This window comes from Rattus norvegicus, chromosome 13 (assembly GCF_036323735.1).
Source record: "Rattus norvegicus strain BN/NHsdMcwi chromosome 13, GRCr8, whole genome shotgun sequence".
In the NCBI taxonomy this organism is placed as follows: domain Eukaryota; kingdom Metazoa; phylum Chordata; class Mammalia; order Rodentia; family Muridae; genus Rattus; species Rattus norvegicus.
The window spans coordinates 46,329,633-46,338,056 of NC_086031.1; positions in this window are offsets into that span (position 1 = coordinate 46,329,633).

Below are 8,424 nucleotides of genomic sequence, written 5' to 3' on the forward strand. Positions count from 1 at the left end.
ATGTGTGGAATTGTGTAATTCCCATTCCTGACTAACTTAAGGAAAAAAAAATATTGATCAGCAAGTAAGTCGCTGGTTTTATATTACTATTGCTTTCCAAGTGTAGCTTCAGGAATCGTTTCAGAGTGACACAGACTAAGCTTCTTTCCCTATGATATAAAAAGTTCACTGGGCCATGGTGGTACAAACCTTTAGTACCGGAACTCAGGAGGCAGAAGCAGGTGGATCTTTACAAGTTCAAATCTGGCCTGGTCTACGGAGCAAGTTCTTGGACAACCTGGGCTGCTCAGAGAAACCCTGTTTCAAAAACCAGAAGGAAAACAATTAAAAGTAGAGCCTGACATGGTACATGTTAGTAATCCTAGCATTGGAGAGGAACAGGCAGGGAGATCACAAGTCTGAGGCTAACTTGGCCTACGGAGTGAGAGCCTGGCTATGAAAAGAAAATATTCACATGATTATGCAGAATAAGGGACTGGAGAGGTGGTGCAGCCACTAAGAGCACTTGTCCTTACATCAGACCCAGGTTCAGTTCCCAGCACCTACGTGATGACTCACAACTGTCTATAAGTCCAATTCCAGACAATCTGACACCCTCTCCTGGCCTCCAAGGGCACCAGGCACTCACATGGTACGTATGCATACATACACACACACACACACACACACACACACACACACACACGAGAGAGAGAATAAAAACAATGCTGCTCCTCTCACTGAGTCGTATGTGTGTGTGTGTGTATGTGTGTATGTGTGTGTGGTACGTGTGTATATGTGTGTATGTGTATGTGTGTATGTGTGCGTGTATGTTGTGTGTGTATGTGTGTGTGTGTGTGTGAGAGAGAGAGAGAGAGAGAGAGAGAGAGAGAAAGAGAGAGAGAGAGAGAGAAAGAGAGAGAGAGAGAACATGCATGTGTGGGTACTCATGTGAGTGGATCGATGTACATAGTCACGTGTAAGTATGTGGGGACCAGAGGAGCACATTGGTACTTTGGTTGTTGCTCTCTTCCCTATTCCCTTAAGACAGGGTCTCACTGAACCCAAAGTTAGGCTGGCAGGCAGCGAGCTCCAATGATTCTCCATCTGCCTCCCACAGTCCTGGTGTTACAGGGCCACAGACACACCCAGCTTTTTACACGAGTGCTTGGCATTTGAACTCAAACCCTCATGCTTGAAAAGCAAGCACTCTGACTGTCTGAGCTGTTTTCCCAGACCCTAAATCTATTTTTGACGGTTGCTGGGGGTCCAACCTACATGCTAAGCATGCACACTTCCAACAAGCTACACTTTTAAGTCCAAATGACTTTTGTTCTGATATAGAAGGGAAGATGTTTTACTAGAATTTTTGCCCACTGTCTCCTTCAAACTCAAAACTGAATAAGTATCTTGTATTTTTGTTTTCCCAATCTGGAAATCTTTTTTTTTAAATATTTTATTTATTTATTATACATGAGTACACTGTAGCTGCCTTCAGACACACCAGAAGAGGGCATCAGATCTCATTACAGATGGTTGTGAGCCACCATGTGGTTGCTGGGATTTGAACTCAGGACCTCGGGAAGAACAGTCAGTGCTCTTAACCACTGAGCCATCTCTCCAGCCCCGCAATCTGGAAATCTTAACAGTAGGAAGAGTGAGGTTAGACAACAGGAAGATCTTGGACCAGATGTTGGGCTTCTGACCACAGGAGGAGAGAATCTCCCCTTCTGGACAGCTTTAATAAGGTGATTGTGGCAAACCAGGAGATGGTGGCATACACCTTTGATGCCAGCACTAGGGAGGCAGAGGCAGGTGGATCTCTGTGAGTTTGAGGCCAGCCTGGTCTACAGAGAAAGTTCCAGGACGGGCAAGGAGACACAGTGAGACCCTGTCTTGAAACACAAAACAAAACAAAACAAAACAAAAGAAAACAAAGCAAACCAAGCCAAACCAAACCAAACCAAAACGAAACCGAGTGTGCCCAGGAGCTGGTGGGTAGCCTTTAGACATTTCGGCTTGTCTTTACATCCAAGAGACTGATCTGTAGCTGGGCTCAGGAAGATTCACATAAATCACAGGAAGTGGTGGAAAGTGAACGAGATATCAGTGGAGTTCCTGCTAAAATGAGTAAGTGACACTGGGTGGAGGCAGGGGACGCCTGAAGTCCCCAGGGAGGATGTGCTGAGATCATCTGGCTACTCCACCCCCCTCACTTTGGGCCCAAAGAGGGTTGAGGCGGGTGCAGTGGGAGGGTCCGGTGAGCTTCTGCAAATATAGCTGGGACAACAGGAGTTCAGAGGCCTTGGGTGAAAAATCTTAAGATATGTATTTGGGGGTAGAAATGATCCCCAAAGAGAAAGGAAGATGGCCTCAGGAGAACCATCAGAGGAGGGGCCGATGTGGGTCTCTAGTGTCACCATAGTGAGCTCTAAGGCACTCAGTCTGGTAAGAGAGACAGGTGTGCCCTAGAAATCAGGCTGCCAGGAAGGTTGTCAAGCTTGCTTTGTTTTCCTCCTCCTTTAGTGCGGACTGGGTGTGGTGATGAACCCGGGGAGTCCTGAACTAAACAGATTGAGCTCACTGCCCTTCAAAGCCTGGAAGTCCAGGGGAGGAGAGACAAGTAAGTCCTTGTGAATTTGTAACTTACAAGGCAAAGAACGTCTCTTTTTCTTTCTTTTTGTAGATAGGCTTATAGCTTGTGCTCGCTTTGACCTTGGCCTTATTCTTTAACTGAGAATGACCTTGAATTCTTGATCCTCCCCAGTGCCCCCCAACAGGCCGGCATTCACGAATCACACAGGTTTAAAAGTGCTAAGGACCAGATCCAGACCTTGGTCTGAATAGGTAAACATTCTAACAACTGGATAACAGCCCCAGTCCGGACTGGACTTGAATTTGCCACCAACCTCTCACCTCTGCCTCCAGAGTGCCTAAGCCAGATTGCACACAAGTCAAAGGTCACCACCTGACCCAATGTACCTCTCCAGCTGCTGTCTCTGTCCTGACCCACAATGCTTGCTTGCTCTGTGGTGTAAAGTAAAATTAACTGACTTAAACTGGGCGTGGTGGAGCTCACCTTCAATCCCAGTTCTTGGGAGGCAGGGGCAAGCAGATCTCTATGAATTCAAGGCCAACGTGGTCTACAGATTGAGTTCCGGGACAACCAGGGTTCTGTGCAGAGAAACTGTGCCTCAAAAAAGAAAGCAAAACAAATTAGCTGGCTTGGGGGAATGACTTAAAATGATAGCTTTCTTATCGTTGTTGGATTGTTTTTATAGCTCTGGCTGTGCTGTAACTCACTCTGTAGATCAGGATGGCCTCGAACTCACAGAGATCCACCTGCCTCTGCCTCCCAAGTGCTGGCATTAAAGACATGTGCTACCATGCCCAGTCTAGTTTCTATATTTTATCTTCCCCTCCTTGCCTACCACAGACTGAGAGAAGCTGTTGGGCTCTGGCCAGGCTGGTCTGGAACTCTGGACCCTCCTGAACAGGGTTTATAGGTGTTTCCTGGGTGATTCCTGGGAGCCAACATTGGGAGTGGTGGTGGGTGTGGGGGTGCACTTGGAGTTAAATTAATTCCATGACAGACAGACAGACAGACGACAGACAGACGGCCCAAAATAAAGATCAAGATGGCAAACATTGGCTTCTTCCTCCTGACCAGAGAAAGGGGCCTGGTGAGCAGAGACCAGGATGTGTTTTTTCCATAATCCTGGGCCTGTGAGCTTCTCTGTCTGTTCAAACTGATCTCCTTAGAAGAGGATGACCTCTCAAAGACCTTAAAAACTCCCAGGCATCAAAGAGACCCAGTGTTACTTCCGAGTCCCTCCTAAGCTAAGCAGAGGGTCTCTGTGTCCCTTGCTCTGTGTGTGTGTGTGTGTGTGTGTGTGTGTGTGTGTGTGTGTGTGTGTCCGTCCTCACCCCTAATAAAAGCCTTTCTTTGCTGGTTGGCTCTGTCTGCTGTGTCTGAGATTTTCCAGACCTACTACATTCAAGATCTTTTCCTGCCTAATCTTCTATTCTTCCTTCTTTCTTTTCTTCTTCTTCTTCTTCTTCTTCTTCTTCTTCTTCTTCTTCTTCTTCTTCTTCTTCTTCTTCTTCTTCTTCTTCTTCTTTCTTCTTCTTCTTCTTCTTTCTTCTCCTCCTCCTCCTCCTCCTCCTCCTCTTCCTCCTCCTCCTCCTCCTCCTCCTTCTTCTTCTTCTTCTTCTTCTTCTTCTTCTTCTTCTTCTTCTTCTTCTTCTTCTTCTTCTTCTTCTTCTTCTTCTTTCTTCTTCTTCTCGTCCTTCTCCTTCTCCTCCTCCTCCTCCTCCTCCTTCTTCTTCTCCTCTCTTTCTTACTTTTCATTTTGTTTATTTAGTTATGAATGTGACAGACTACCTCAATTTCCTAGTAAGTTTCCTCTTAGTACTGCTGTGGTGTCTTTGTACAGGGCTTCAAGTGTCATCAGACATCAGGGCCACTGCAAACCATGCTGCAGGGTGACGTTTGAATGAAAAATTCGGGGCAGATGTTCAGATGAAAGATAGCAAAATGCCACTGCCAATTAATTCTTTAACTAGCAGAGAAGACGAACCCTATCAAGACCCTTAGACGGCAACAGGGACGTTGGACTCCTCTTGGCCACAGAGGTTTGAGATGGTGGGACGTAGGGAAACCACAGAACACACTTGGAGGCAAAGCATGGCTCATGATTTCTGGTGTGTGGACCAGAAAGAGGGCTTACCACAGAAGCCTGGGGAAGTGGTTGAGTTCACAGCTCCAGCCTGAGACTCGTGCAGTCATGTGAGTCCACCCAGAAGCAGATAGCACCCCGTGGGGTCTAAATATGGAGTTTCTCGGAGGGATGCTACAAGAATGACATCTGAACTCTCACCATGGAAGGGAGTCATGGCCCCAAAACAAGTGGAGAGGTTTTTAGGGAGCAGGAATTCCTTGGAAACCTTAAAATGGACAAGTGTGAGCCTATGTGTAATGCTCACACCCATAGATGGGCTCCACACGTTTCTGCCCTCTACCGCAGGCAACTTGCTGTGCTCAGGGTGTATGCTCTGGCCAAACATGGAGTTCACATCCTTTGACTAGGCCACGGCCAGAAGCCAATTTCTTTTTCCTGAGATTCTGGGGTTTAGGCTCTACACTTAGGCCTTTTGGAGGCCCTCGAGGGGTAAGAAAATTGATGCAGCTGCCCAGACTGGCTCTGGGACCCTGGGGAAGTCACTGCTCTTTTCTGGGCCTTGGCTTAGTGCTCGCTTGATGACAGTCTCTGCTCCAGGTTCTGTCCCTGATGAGGGTGTGAGCGAGGTAGCTGTGAGCCTAACTGGTGTGAAGACCCATGCGAGCAGGAAGGTGCTCTAGCATGTTTGCCTAACAGCTTTCAGCCGGTCTAGCCTGTGACTCCTGGACTGTTGTTAGGGCTGCTGGTGTCGCACAGGACGATGGAAAAGTCTCAGAGGAGAGAGTAGATGCAGGTTCCACAGACCCTCAAGGGACTTTGGGACTGCACGCTGAATTTTAGGCTCCTGCTAAGGGAAGCCTTACCCTGCAGGCTGACCTGCAGACCTGACCATGTCTCTTCAAAAGGGACATCAGCTCATGTTCAGATGATAAGATGACCAAGCCTTCAGGGTGAGGTCTCAGTGTCATCTTCCAATCACGGCCTGGCTTCCACAGGAGCAACGGACGGGTTCCCTTCTAGATACCTTGCATAAAAACAAAGAGATGGGAACGTTTCCAGAAGTCATCCGCCTGGATGTTAAAGGGCTGTTGTTTTTTAATGTGTGAGCTGTTTCGTGCCCGGCCCATAGCACACTCTGCCACTGAACTACTATCCAAAGCCGTGCTGGGTGAAGAGAACCTAGGCCTGGTGGGCACTGGGAGTGGACATGAAATCCGTGAAGTGCTGCCTCCTGGTTTCTACAGGAAGGCAGATCACTGAGCAAAAGAACTAAGCCCTGACCTGTAGGAAGTGGAATGGCATTTGCAAGTTACCTCACCTAGTCTTTGTTGGAGTGAGGGATTCAACCCCTCCAAGGAGGGGATGGCAGAAAGGATAGCGCCATTTCCCTGGGACCAGGAGGGAGCAGGTGTCGCCTTATGGACAGGAGAGAAGGAGCTCTGGCGTCCTGTGGCCTCTGTCTTCAGGAAGGCAACTGCTCGCTTCTCCAGCCCCATTCCATAAAGATAGTGTTGTGACCTGCCACAGAGCAGGCAGACTCAGCAGGGCTTGGGAAAGGAAGCCGAGACCCTTCCCTCCCACACCATGGAAGGCTGGTCATTAGCTTGTAGTATAGAAGAAGGTAGGCTGGGCTGGGCCAGGCCTGGGGGTGGGATGGGAGGATAGCTCTTGGATGAGTCACCAGGACACTGTCTGCCCCTTCTTCCTTGGGGGAGGGAAGCTGGGGAGACAAACTGTAGCCAGCTGGGTTTGTGAAGGCAGCTTGGCCACCACCAGAGCCTCCCAGTTCTGTGAAGAATGGGGGACTGGCTTCTTTATGCTCCTTGTCCACCACCCAGGACACAGAGCTAGTGAGCTACCTGATCAGGGTGGAAGGCGCCCTCCAAAGCCTAGCTGCCTATTCACATGGCTAAGATGGCCGTGCAGTGGCCTTCGGAGAGACTGCCAGGCCCTGACTGGTACTCTGCAGAAGAAGCTGCCTGCATGCTTCCTGTGAGATCACTGCCCAGCCCTAGAGGCCCACCCTCCCTCACACCCTTCCCGAGCCTCCTTCCAAATCTGTTCTCACCCAGCAGGCCTGTCCACACCACACCCTCTCCCAGACTCCCAGGGAAGTCTGGGGACAGTAGGAGTAACTTTGGGTTGAGGCTCAACCCATCCTGCCCCTGTCAGACTGATGCTGTGGCCTGGATGTCATCTGGAGTAGGGAATCACAGAAGCACAAGGTTATTATATGTCTGGGCCCTTATATGACATATGTAACAGGAGAGCCCAGTTTGCGGGCGAGGGACAACGCAGTAGGGGTGTGTTGCCAAATCCTGGCAGGCCTCCTCTTTGAGGACAGTTTGGGACCACCTTACGGCTCTTCTAGAGCGGCCTCTCTTGCCTCTTTCTGGTTCTTTTTTTTTTTTTTTTTTTTTTTTTTTCGGAGCTGGGGACCGAATCTTGCCTCTTTCTGATCGGGACAGATATAGACATGTAGAGGGCAGGGACAGTTGCCCTGGGCAGGCAGAAGTTTGGTTTGCGAGCTAAGGCTGATGAGAATTGGAACTCCATTCCGGAAGCTCCTGCCAGCAGGTGCTGGAGAAGTGCGCCACCCCCATCCCCCACCCCCCCAGCCCCCACCCCCCGGAGCTGGGGACCGAACCCAGGGCCTTGCGCTTGCTAGGCAAGCGCTCTACCACTGAGCTAAATCCCCAACCCCTACCTAGGTCTCTTTAAGCCTCAATTTCCCCATCTGTAAAACGACAGTAGTAACTATCTCCTAAAGCAAGGCATATTATCTAATTTGATTGAGGGGCAGCAGCCCTCAATATGCCGCTTTGGCTGAGCGTTATATGGAACAAAAGGTACTTGAAAGCCTGCAGATGCGGAAGGACCTCTGAGGTCACCTTTTCTCCTTATATGGAAGAGAGGAAACACTCCTGTTACAAGAAACAAACAGGCTTGCGGCTGGGAATACCTCTACAAGCCAACCTTGTTAGGACGACTCCCTTCACCTGGCTACGGTTAAACATGTCTGTATGTCTAACACTTTGGAGGAAGAGGCAGGACGATCACAAATTTGAGGCCGATCTACTCTCTATGGCGACTTTTAGGTCAGCGTGGGTTCCATGTGACTCTTTCTGTTTATTTAAAAGACACTTTCTCCCCCACCTCTGGGTATATTTTAATTATCAATACACATCACTACCACGTGAAGATTTGGAGGGGGTCATTTTTGGGGTCTTAATTTTTTTTCGGGGATTTTTACATGGACGTGAAAAATTAAGTCTGTGTGTTTCTCTTGCTGGTCTGGTATGGCCGACTCCTCGTGTCCAGCTGAAGAATCTACTAAGGCAGGGGCAGAGTGCCCCACCACCACCACTCACAGCAGCACTTGCAGGCAGAGCCTACTGTGCGGTTCTTAATGGAAAAACAGAGGTGAAGCTGTTGAATCCCCTCCCACCCCCCCACCCCCACCCTCACCCCCATCTTCAACCCCCACCCCCACGCCCCGCCTTAAAATCGGTTTCTCTGTGTAACCCTCGCTGTCCTGAAGTAGCTCTGTAGACCTGGTTGACACTCCCTCCCGAGTGCTGGGATTAAAGGTGTGTGCCACCATGCCAGAGCAGAGGTGAAGTTGTAAACAGGCTGCCATTGGGACTGATCCCAGGACCTGCTCTTGGGGAGACTGCTGCTATCAAGGAGCAGCTGCAAGAACACAGAGACGAGCGGAAGGGTCGTGGCGCCCCTTGTGATTTGAGTATAGCATCCCCTGAAA